The sequence below is a fragment of the Schistocerca gregaria genome, chromosome 8, assembly GCF_023897955.1.
Source record: "Schistocerca gregaria isolate iqSchGreg1 chromosome 8, iqSchGreg1.2, whole genome shotgun sequence".
Taxonomy (NCBI): domain Eukaryota; kingdom Metazoa; phylum Arthropoda; class Insecta; order Orthoptera; family Acrididae; genus Schistocerca; species Schistocerca gregaria.
This window is the reverse complement of record NC_064927.1, coordinates 33,243,686-33,254,942: the sequence shown is the minus strand read 5'-3', so window position 1 is coordinate 33,254,942 and position 11,257 is coordinate 33,243,686. Positions and strand designations below refer to the sequence as shown.

The 11,257-nt window shown below is 49.6% G+C and overlaps 3 non-coding genes across 3 annotated transcripts; all 3 read right to left on the bottom strand.

The window, feature by feature from the left end:
* Window positions 1-6,302: 6,302 nt before the first annotated feature.
* Trnai-aau (transfer RNA isoleucine (anticodon AAU)) lies at window positions 6,303-6,374 on the bottom strand. The gene has a single exon. It is a non-coding gene; the product is annotated as a tRNA-Ile (tRNA).
* A 1,478-nt stretch (window positions 6,375-7,852) lies between these two features.
* Trnai-aau (transfer RNA isoleucine (anticodon AAU)) lies at window positions 7,853-7,924 on the bottom strand. Its single transcript has one exon. It is a non-coding gene; the product is annotated as a tRNA-Ile (tRNA).
* Window positions 7,925-10,898: 2,974 nt separating this feature from the next.
* Trnai-aau (transfer RNA isoleucine (anticodon AAU)) lies at window positions 10,899-10,970 on the bottom strand. Its single transcript has one exon. It is a non-coding gene; the product is annotated as a tRNA-Ile (tRNA).
* Window positions 10,971-11,257: the final 287 nt, after the last annotated feature.

Sequence of the window (11,257 nt, the reverse complement as noted above, 5' to 3'; positions counted from 1 at the left end):
CCTCCATCCGCTCCTGAACTCACTGTTCCTCTCCGCCCTTTGGATGACCCCACCCCTCCTGGCAATTCCCTCCGTCCTCCCCCCACCGCAGAGGACATCATCAGGTTCGTCACAATAGTGCTCCAGAACGTCCATCCCTTTCAGCGTCCCCACACCCTCCACCAGATTTCCCTCGCTGCCCGTTCCGTGTTCCACCTCAACACCTACGCCACCTATTCCCACAACCAGGCCCATTTCACCTTCTCCCGTCTCGACACCCTCGTTTAAATTCCCATTATGGCACGACAGCACCGTATCCTGTTCAATAACATCCGCTCCCTTCCCACCAACAAGCACCTCCTTATGCATACCCTTACGACCCACCGTGTGGATGCCTTCCTTCTGAACGAAACCTTTCTTCAGCCCCACCACACCGTCCACACCTCGCCCTACCTCCTTCACCGGTCTGACAATCCACTCCAGATAGCGCGTGGCGGAGTTGCCATTGGCCACCACCGCCAGATCCCTGTCCGGCTCCAACCCCTCCTTCCTGACCCCACAGAACACTTGATCCTTAGTCTCTTCTTCCCCGGCCTTACCCTTACCTGTGCCACCATCTATGTCCGCCCCGCTGCACCTATTCCTTTCGACTTCCTTTCCCACATCGACCGTACCTTCTCCTCCTACGTGATCGCCGCCGACCTTAACATCCATAGTCGTTCTGCCGCCCAGTTACGGCGGTGGCATCGGTTCCTTGCCACCCTCCAAGGCGACGTCCTTCCAATTCCCCAACACACCCGCCCTGAATCCAATACCACTCCCGATGTCGTCCTAGCCTCCCCCACCCTGCTTGGCCGCATAGCGGTGGACGTCCTTGATCCCATTGGCAGTGACCATCTCCCTGTCCTCCTCACTGTATCAGACGGTCGTCGCCCCCGTCCCGACCCGCGCCATGACCCTCCCCCGAAATATGTCCATGACTACTCCCGTGCCAACTGGAATGCCTACCGGGACTCCCTTGCTCTCCAGGTCGATAGCCACCCCCTCACCTACCACCAACCTGATGACGTTACCCGTGCTGCCTCCTTTCTCCAGCAGACCTTGTCTGAGGCCGTGGAGGCCCACGTCCCTACCATTGCCATCCATCCGCACCGCCCCACCTTACCCCCACAGGCCGTCCTTCTCCTGCGTGAATCCCGCCGGCTCTACCGTGCCTTCCTTCACACACGTGACCAGGACACACTACGACGCCACCGGCAACTACAGCGACACATCAGGAACTTACTCACGGCAAAGAAACGCCGGGACTGGCGACAGACATGCACCCGTCTTAATGCCACCTTACCTATCAACTCGTCCAAGTACTGGTCAGCCTTCCGCCGCCTTACCGGATCTAAACCCTCTCCCTACTACCCTCTCCTTCATGATGACCACCCCTTCCCTGATGCCCTTAGTAAGGCCAACCATTTCGCCTCCTACCTCTCCGATATCCTTACCATCCCTGACGATCCCCAGTTCGATTATTCCCTCTTTCCTGATGTCCGTGATCGAACTGATACCTCTGTCCCCCCGCTTGCTCCTGGCTTCCAGTACTTGGACAACATCGCACACACAGAACTAAATACCCCAATCACCACTCAAGATATCATTGCTACACTTCGCCCTAAACGCAACACTGCTCCCGGTCACGATCGTGTTACTTACCGTCACCTCCGTGAAGCTCCTGCCTCCTTCCTCTCCACATTGGCCAGGCTCTACAATGTGGTCCTGTCCACCGGCTACTACCCCGACCTGTGGAAAACCTCCCGGATCCTGATGTTCCTCAAGCCCGACAAACCGCCTTCCGCTGTCTCCTCCTACCGTCCCATCAGCCTTACCTCGGTCTTCAGCAAGGTCCTGGAATCCATTCTTACCCGCCGCCTACACAAGCACCTTCACCAACACCGCCTCCTCCCCCCTACCCAATGTGGCTTTCGGCCGTCCTTCTCAGCCGATGACCTCCTCCTTCACCTCACTCACCTCCTCTCCGAACAACTCAATTCCCGTCGTTCCGCCATCTTCCTTTCCCTCGACCTCGAACGCGCATATGACCGTGTGTGGCATTCCGGTCTCCTTTTCAAGCTCCAAACCTTTGCTCTTCCTCTCAACTATGTCCGTCTGGTCGCTTCCTTCCTTTCCCACCGTCCTTCCTATGTCACCATCCACAACACTGATTCCTACACCTTCTACCCCTCCGCCGGTGTGCCCCAAGGTTCCGTCCTTTCCCCTCTTCTCTACCTCCTTTACACGGCAGACATGCCTCCACCTGCACCTCCCCTACACCTTCTCCAGTACGCCGATGACACTGCCTTCCTTGCCCTCGCTCCCACCCTGCAACGCTCCCAGCACCTTCTCCAATCCTATCTTGACCGGTTCACCACTTGGTGTAACCAGTGGTTGCTCAAGGTCAATCCTTCCAAGACCCAGGCGATCATTGTAGGCAAAACCACTCGTTCCTTCCGTCTCCTTGATTTCTATCTTACTATTTATGGCCGTCCCATCACCCTCACACCTACTCTCAAGTACCTTGGTGTCACCCTCGACCGTCGCCTCTCCTGGAACCCACATCTCCGGACGATCCAAGCCAAGGCACGCTCCCGCCTCCGCCTCCTTAAGCTCCTTTCTGGCCGTTCATGGGGTCTGGACCCTTCCACCATCCTCTACACCTACAAGTCCCTCATCCGTCCTATCCTTTGCTATGCTCATCCCGCCTGGATCTCTGCCCCTCCTACCTTCTACAAGTCCATTCAGATCCTAGAACGCCATGCGCTCCGCCTCGCCTATCGCATCCGTCTCCCTTCCCCCACGCGGATCCTCTATGACCTGATTCCCTTCCCGCACCTCCTCCTTTTCCTCGAACGGTTACGGATCCTCTACACCTCCCGCAAGCTTGATCCTCCACACCCTCTTGTCTCTCCCATCCTCTCCCACCCCAACCCGCTGCCGCGCCTGCATTCCTATATCCCACCTGCTCTCCATCTTCACACCCTCCACACCCTCTCCCTCGGTGGCTTCCGTCAACTCCCCCTCCCTGATGATGCCCTCCTCCCCTCCATCTACCCCTCCTACCAACTTTGAGCCTTCCCTTCCCTCTCCTCTCCTTTTCCTGTGGGCACCCTCTCTCCCTTCTCTCCCTCCCTCCCCTCCCCTTTCTCCTTGGGCTTCCACTCCCCCTACCCTCCCCCTTCTCCTCCATCCCTCTCCTCCACTGGCATCTTCCCTCTTCCCCACACCTTTTCCCCTTGGCAGGCCACGACTCTGCTGTCTTCCATCAGTTACTTTCATCGTCCTACGCCGAAGACCATCGCATGTGTTTGTGCCTCGACTCTCCTGCAGTGTGTTTGTGTTTCGTCGTTTGTGCTCCGCTGGTTCACGTGTGGCCATCTGCCATCTGCGTTTGTGCACCGTGTTTCTCCGCTTTTATCCATTGTGCTACGCACGTGACCGACTCCGTTTTAACTCTGTTTTGTCTACTGTTTGTACCCCGCCGTCTTGATTGTTTTTATATCTCACTCATCTCTGTTCTGTGTATACTCTGAGGCCGAAGAGCGGCATACTTGGTCCGCTGCCGGCCTACCTGTTTGTCACAGGTATTAAAATCACAATAAAGGAAAAAAAAAAAAAAAAAAAAAAAAAAAAAAAAACGGTAATTTACATCTGCAGCGGAACAAAATTCCGTTCGCGCCCAGCGTGGGGCTCGAACCAACAAACCTAGGTTTAAGATTCTCACGCTCCACCGACTGAACTAGCCGGCTACCTCGATGAATACCTGCCGGGTAGCACGTCACACAGTACTCGTTTGGGTTGGGTGGTCCCATATAGAATCTCTCCATGCTGCCTAATGTTTTCCTAACGTCACACTCGTCACGTACTTCACTTTTATGTCATAATCATTTCTGAGAGGCAAAGAAATTGCATGACAACAAGCAGAGCTAGTGGCTTCAAAATTAACACACATACTTTATGTGACTCAAAAGCCGAACGAGTTACTTTCCGACGTTGTTTTAGATGTGCAAGTGATAGTCAAAACTCGCTGTGTCGGCACTCTGCCGACCATTTCGCTAGTTAACACCGGTCTTGCTGTGTGTGTTTGAAGCTCAAGAGCATCTCCAAGCAAAAAATGGTCAACAGCAACATTCAGACGGTTTCTTACTGCTCAATTGCTACATTAAAACGGTATGTTTCTTTTTCAGATCTGGAAAAACACAAGCGTGACAGCATTCGAACCTGTAATTTTCAGATCCGAAGTCCGACGCCTTATCCACTAGGCCACACGGTCACTGACGACCAACATTTACATGTATACGACTCATCTCGAAACGCTCACACCCCTGAGGATTTGTGTTTTCGTTCTACACAGCCGCTGCCCCTTGCTCTTTCCCACCCATTCGTTACATTCAACCTCTGACGAGACCGACCAAATATAGACTGAGAAACAAGACCACACACTTTGTGCATTCGGAATCGAAGGCAGGGCGTCCCTCGCCGCATTTGCTACGATGGCCATTTGCTACTTCTGCAGAAGCGGCGGCGGCGACGACGACGAAGATCGCGAGAGGCTCTGAGATATGTGAGAAATACATCTATAAAATGTAATTCAGACTGCCTCGTCCCATCTTATGCTGTACCGCTTTGGCAAATGCTTTATCGGCGCCATTCACCTTAATCACATCTGAGAGTAATTCTTAAAAAAAACGCCTGTCGCTAATTGTTCGTCATCACAGGTACTGTTTGCTATACGGCCACGACGCGCAACTGATTTCCAAAATTCATCTTTCTCCTGTGAGGATGGAACTTACGACCCCTGGTTTATTAGACCAGCGCTCTACCACTGAGCTAAATAGGCGCGGCCTAGCGGTACTCTTGGGTACTTCGTCCTTACGTTCGTCTGCATCATCAGACTTTAGCTGACAACACTTCATATTACCGGCTAATATTTGCAGCTATGGCGACAAATTACTGCTTGGCTACACATCTGACACGTAACCGATGTGCTCTCCAAACAACAACACTTGCATTTCAGAACATGTCTTTCACACATGTCTACAAAATCACCTTCACCTTCAAATACAGTTTCCTTGCGACTGGCAGAGACGTAGGCAAAGTTTAATGTTGCTATTTCCATTAAATCTCGTTAATCAGAAAAACGGTAATTTACATCTGCAGCGGAACAAAATTCCGTTCCGCCCAGCGTCTGGCTCGAACCCACGACCCTGGGATTAAGAGTCTGACCCTCTACCGACCGAGCTAGCCGGCTACCTCGATGAATACCTGCCGGGTAGCACGTCACACAGTACTCGTTTGGGTTGGGTGGTCCCATACAGAATCTCTCCATGCTGCCTAATGTTTTCCTAACGTCACACTCGTCACGTACTTCACTTTTATGTCATAATCATTTCCGAGAGGCAAAGAAATTGCATGACAACAAGCAGAGCTAGTGGCTTCAAAATTAACACACATACTTTATGTGACTCAAAAGCCGAACGAGTTACTTTCCGACGTTGTTTTAGATGTGCAAGTGATAGTCAAAACTCGCTGTGTCGGCGCTCTGCCGACCATTTCGCTAGTTAACACCGGTCTTGCTGTGTGTGTTTGAAGCTCAAGAGCATCTCCAAGCAAAAAATGGTCAACAGCAACATTCAGACGGTTTCGTACTGCTCAATTGCTACATTAAAACGGTATGTTTCTTTTTCAGATCTGGAAAAACACAAGCGTGACAGCATTCGAACCTGTAATTTTCAGATCCGAAGTCCGACGCCTTATCCACTAGGCCACACGGTCACTGACGACCAACATTTACATGTATACGACTCATCTCGAAACGCTCACACCCCTGAGGATTTGTGTTTTCGTTCTACACAGCCGCTGCCCCTTGCTCTTTCCCACCCATTCGTTACATTCAACCTCTGACGAGACCGACCAAATATAGACTGAGAAACAAGACCACACACTTTGTGCATTCGGAATCGAAGGCAGGGCGTCCCTCGCCGCATTTGCTACGATGGCCATTTGCTACTTCTGCAGAAGCGGCGGCGGCGACGACGACGACGACGACGGAGATCGCGAGAGGCTCTGAGATATGTGAGAAATACATCTATAAAATGTAATTCGGACTGCCTCGTCCCACCTTATGCTGTACCGCTTTCGCAAATGCTTTATCTGTGCCATTCGCCTTAATCGCATCTGAGAGTAATTCTTAAAAAAACGCCTGTCGCTAATTGTTCGTCATCACAGGTACTGTTTGCTATACGGCCACGACGCGCAACTGATTTCCAAAATTCATCTTTCTCCTGTGAGGATGGAACTTACGACCACTGGTTTATTAGACCAGTGCTCTACCACTGAGCTAAAGAGGCGCGGCCTAGCGGTACTCTTGTGTACTTCGTCCTTACGGTCGTCTGCATCATCAGACTTTAGCTGACAACACTTCATATTACCGGCTAATATTTGCAGCTATGGCGACAAATTACTGCTTGGCTACACATCTGACACGTAACCGATGTGCTCTCCAAACAACAACACTTGCATTTCAGAACATGTCTTTCACACATGTCTACAAAATCACCTTCACCTTCAAATACAGTTTCCTTGCGACTGACAGAGACGTAGGCAAAGTTTAATGTTGCTATTTCCATTAAATCTCGTTAATTAGAAAAACTTTAATTTACATCTGCAGCGGAACAAAATTCCGTTCGCGCCCAGCGTGGGGCTCGAACCAACAAACCTAGGATTAAGATTCTCACGCTCCACCGACTGAACTAGCCGGCTACCTCGATGAATACCTGCCGGGTAGCACGTCACACAGTACTCGTTTGGGTTGGGTGGTCCCATATAGATTCTCTCCATGCTGCCTAATGTTTTCCTAACGTCACACTCGTCACGTACTTCACTTTTATGTCATAATCATTTCTGAGAGGCAAAGAAATTGCATGACAACAAGCAGAGCTAGTGGCTTCAAAATTAACACACATACTTTATGTGACTCAAAAGCCGAACGAGTTACTTTCCGACGTTGTTTTAGATGTGCAAGTGATAGTCAAAACTCGCTGTGTCGGCACTCTGCCGACCATTTCGCTAGTTAACACCGGTCTTGCTGTGTGTGTTTGAAGCTCAAGAGCATCTCCAAGCAAAAAATGGTCAACAGCAACATTCAGACGGTTTCGTACTGCTCAATTGCTACATTAAAACGGTATGTTTCTTTTTCAGATCTGGAAAAACACAAGCGTGACAGCATTCGAACCTGTAATTTTCAGATCCGAAGTCCGACGCCTTATCCACTAGGCCACACGATCACTGACGACCAACATTTACATGTATACGACTCATCTCGAAACGCTCACACCCCTGAGGATTTGTGTTTTCGTTCTACACAGCCGCTGCCCCTTGCTCTTTCCCACCCATTCGTTACATTCAACCTCTGACGAGACCGACCAAATATAGACTGAGAAACAAGACCACACACTTTGTGCATTCGGAATCGAAGGCAGGGCGTCCCTCGCCGCATTTGCTACGATGGCCATTTGCTACTTCTGCAGAAGCGGCGGCGGCGGCGACGACGACGACGACGACGACGACGACGACGACGACGACGACGACGACGACGACGGAGATCGCGAGAGGCTCTGAGATATGTGAGAAATACATCTATAAAATGTAATTCGGCCTGCCTCGTCCCACCTTATGCTGTACCGCTTTGGCAAATGCTTTATCTGCGCCATTCGCCTTAATCGCATCTGAGAGTAATTCTTAAAAAAACGCCTGTCGCTAATTGTTCGTCATCACAGGTACTGTTTGCTATACGGCCACGACGCGCAACTGATTTCCAAAATTCATCTTTCTCCTGTGAGGATGGAACTTACGACCACTGGTTTATTAGACCAGTGCTCTACCACTGAGCTAAAGAGGCGCGGCCTAGCGGTACTCTTGTGTACTTCGTCCTTACGGTCGTCTGCATCATCAGACTTTAGCTGACAACACTTCATATTACCGGCTAATATTTGCAGCTATGGCGACAAATTACTGCTTGGCTACACATCTGACACGTAACCGATGTGCTCTCCAAACAACAACACTTGCATTTCAGAACATGTCTTTCACACATGTCTACAAAATCACCTTCACCTTCAAATACAGTTTCCTTGCGACTGACAGAGACGTAGGCAAAGTTTAATGTTGCTATTTCCATTAAATCTCGTTAATTAGAAAAACGGTAATTTACATCTGCAGCGGAACAAAATTCCGTTCGCGCCCAGCGTGGGGCTCGAACCAACAAACCTAGGATTAAGATTCTCACGCTCCACCGACTGAACTAGCCGGCTACCTCGATGAATACCTGCCGGGTAGCACGTCACACAGTACTCGTTTGGGTTGGGTGGTCCCATATAGAATCTCTCCATGCTGCCTAATGTTTTCCTAACGTCACACTCGTCACGTACTTCACTTTTATGTCATAATCATTTCTGAGAGGCAAAGAAATTGCATGACAACAAGCAGAGCTAGTGGCTTCAAAATTAACACACATACTTTATGTGACTCAAAAGCCGAACGAGTTACTTTCCGACGTTGTTTTAGATGTGCAAGTGATAGTCAAAACTCGCTGTGTCGGCACTCTGCCGACCATTTCGCTAGTTAACACCGGTCTTGCTGTGTGTGTTTGAAGCTCAAGAGCATCTCCAAGCAAAAAATGGTCAACAGCAACATTCAGACGGTTTCGTACTGCTCAATTGCTACATTAAAACGGTATGTTTCTTTTTCAGATCTGGAAAAACACAAGCGTGACAGCATTTGAACCTGTAATTTTCAGATCCGAAGTCCGACGCCTTATCCACTAGGCCACACGGTCACTGACGACCAACATTTACATGTATACGACTCATCTCGAAACGCTCACACCCCTGAGGATTTGTGTTTTCGTTCTACACAGCCGCTGCCCCTTGCTCTTTCCCACCCATTCGTTACATTCAACCTCTGACGAGACCGACCAAATATAGACTGAGAAACAAGACCACACACTTTGTGCATTCGGAATCGAAGGCAGGGCGTCCCTCGCCGCATTAGCTACGATGGCCATTTGCTACTTCTGCAGAAGCGGCGGCGGCGACGACGACGAAGATCGCGAGAGGCTCTGAGATATGTGAGAAATACATCTATAAAATGTAATTCAGACTGCCTCGTCCCATCTTATGCTGTACCGCTTTGGCAAATGCTTTATCGGCGCCATTCACCTTAATCACATCTGAGAGTAATTCTTAAAAAAAACGCCTGTCGCTAATTGTTCGTCATCACAGGTACTGTTTGCTATACGGCCACGACGCGCAACTGATTTCCAAAATTCATCTTTCTCCTGTGAGGATGGAACTTACGACCCCTGGTTTATTAGACCAGTGCTCTACCACTGAGCTAAATAGGCGCGGCCTAGCGGTACTCTTGGGTACTTCGTCCTTACGGTCGTCTGCATCATCAGACTTTAGCTGACAACACTTCATATTACCGGCTAATATTTGCAGCTATGGCGACAAATTACTGCTTGGCTACACATCTGACACGTAACCGATGTGCTCTCCAAACAACAACACTTGCATTTCAGAACATGTCTTTCACACATGTCTACAAAATCACCTTCACCTTCAAATACAGTTTCCTTGCGACTGGCAGAGACGTAGGCAAAGTTTAATGTTGCTATTTCCATTAAATCTCGTTAATCAGAAAAACGGTAATTTACATCTGCAGCGGAACAAAATTCCGTTCCGCCCAGCGTCTGGCTCGAACCCACGACCCTGGGATTAAGAGTCTGACCCTCTACCGACCGAGCTAGCCGGCTACCTCGATGAATACCTGCCGGGTAGCACGTCACACAGTACTCGTTTGGGTTGGGTGGTCCCATACAGAATCTCTCCATGCTGCCTAATGTTTTCCTAACGTCACACTCGTCACGTACTTCACTTTTATGTCATAATCATTTCCGAGAGGCAAAGAAATTGCATGAAAACAAGCAGAGCTAGTGGCTTCAAAATTAACACACATACTTTATGTGACTCAAAAGCCGAACGAGTTACTTTCCGACGTTGTTTTAGATGTGCAAGTGATAGTCAAAACTCGCTGTGTCGGCGCTCTGCCGACCATTTCGCTAGTTAACACCGGTCTTGCTGTGTGTGTTTGAAGCTCAAGAGCATCTCCAAGCAAAAAATGGTCAACAGCAACATTCAGACGGTTTCGTACTGCTCAATTGCTACATTAAAACGCTATGTTTCTTTTTCAGATCTGGAAAAACACAAGCGTGACAGCATTCGAACCTGTAATTTTCAGATCCGAAGTCCGACGCCTTATCCACTAGGCCACACGGTCACTGACGACCAACATTTACATGTATACGACTCATCTCGAAACGCTCACACCCCTGAGGATTTGTGTTTTCGTTCTACACAGCCGCTGCCCCTTGCTCTTTCCCACCCATTCGTTACATTCAACCTCTGACGAGACCGACCAAATATAGACTGAGAAACAAGACCACACACTTTGTGCATTCGGAATCGAAGGCAGGGCGTCCCTCGCCGCATTTGCTACGATGGCCATTTGCTACTTCTGCAGAAGCGGCGGCGGCGACGACGACGACGACGACGACGACGACGACGACGACGACGACGACGACGACGGAGATCGCGAGAGGCTCTGAGATATGTGAGAAATACATCTATAAAATGTAATTCGGACTGCCTCGTCCCACCTTATGCTGTACCGCTTTCGCAAATGCTTTATCTGCGCCATTCGCCTTAATCGCATCTGAGAGTAATTCTTAAAAAAACGCCTGTCGCTAATTGTTCGTCATCACAGGTACTGTTTGCTATACGGCCACGACGCGCAACTGATTTCCAAAATTCATCTTTCTCCTGTGAGGATGGAACTTACGACCACTGGTTTATTAGACCAGTGCTCTACCACTGAGCTAAAGAGGCGCGGCCTAGCGGTACTCTTGTGTACTTCGTCCTTACGGTCGTCTGCATCATCAGACTTTAGCTGACAACACTTCATATTACCGGCTAATATTTGCAGCTATGGCGACAAATTACTGCTTGGCTACACATCTGACACGTAACCGATGTGCTCTCCAAACAACAACACTTGCATTTCAGAACATGTCTTTCACACATGTCTACAAAATCACCTTCACCTTCAAATACAGTTTCCTTGCGACTGACAGAGACGTAGGCAAAGTTTAATGTTGCTATTTCCATTAAATCTC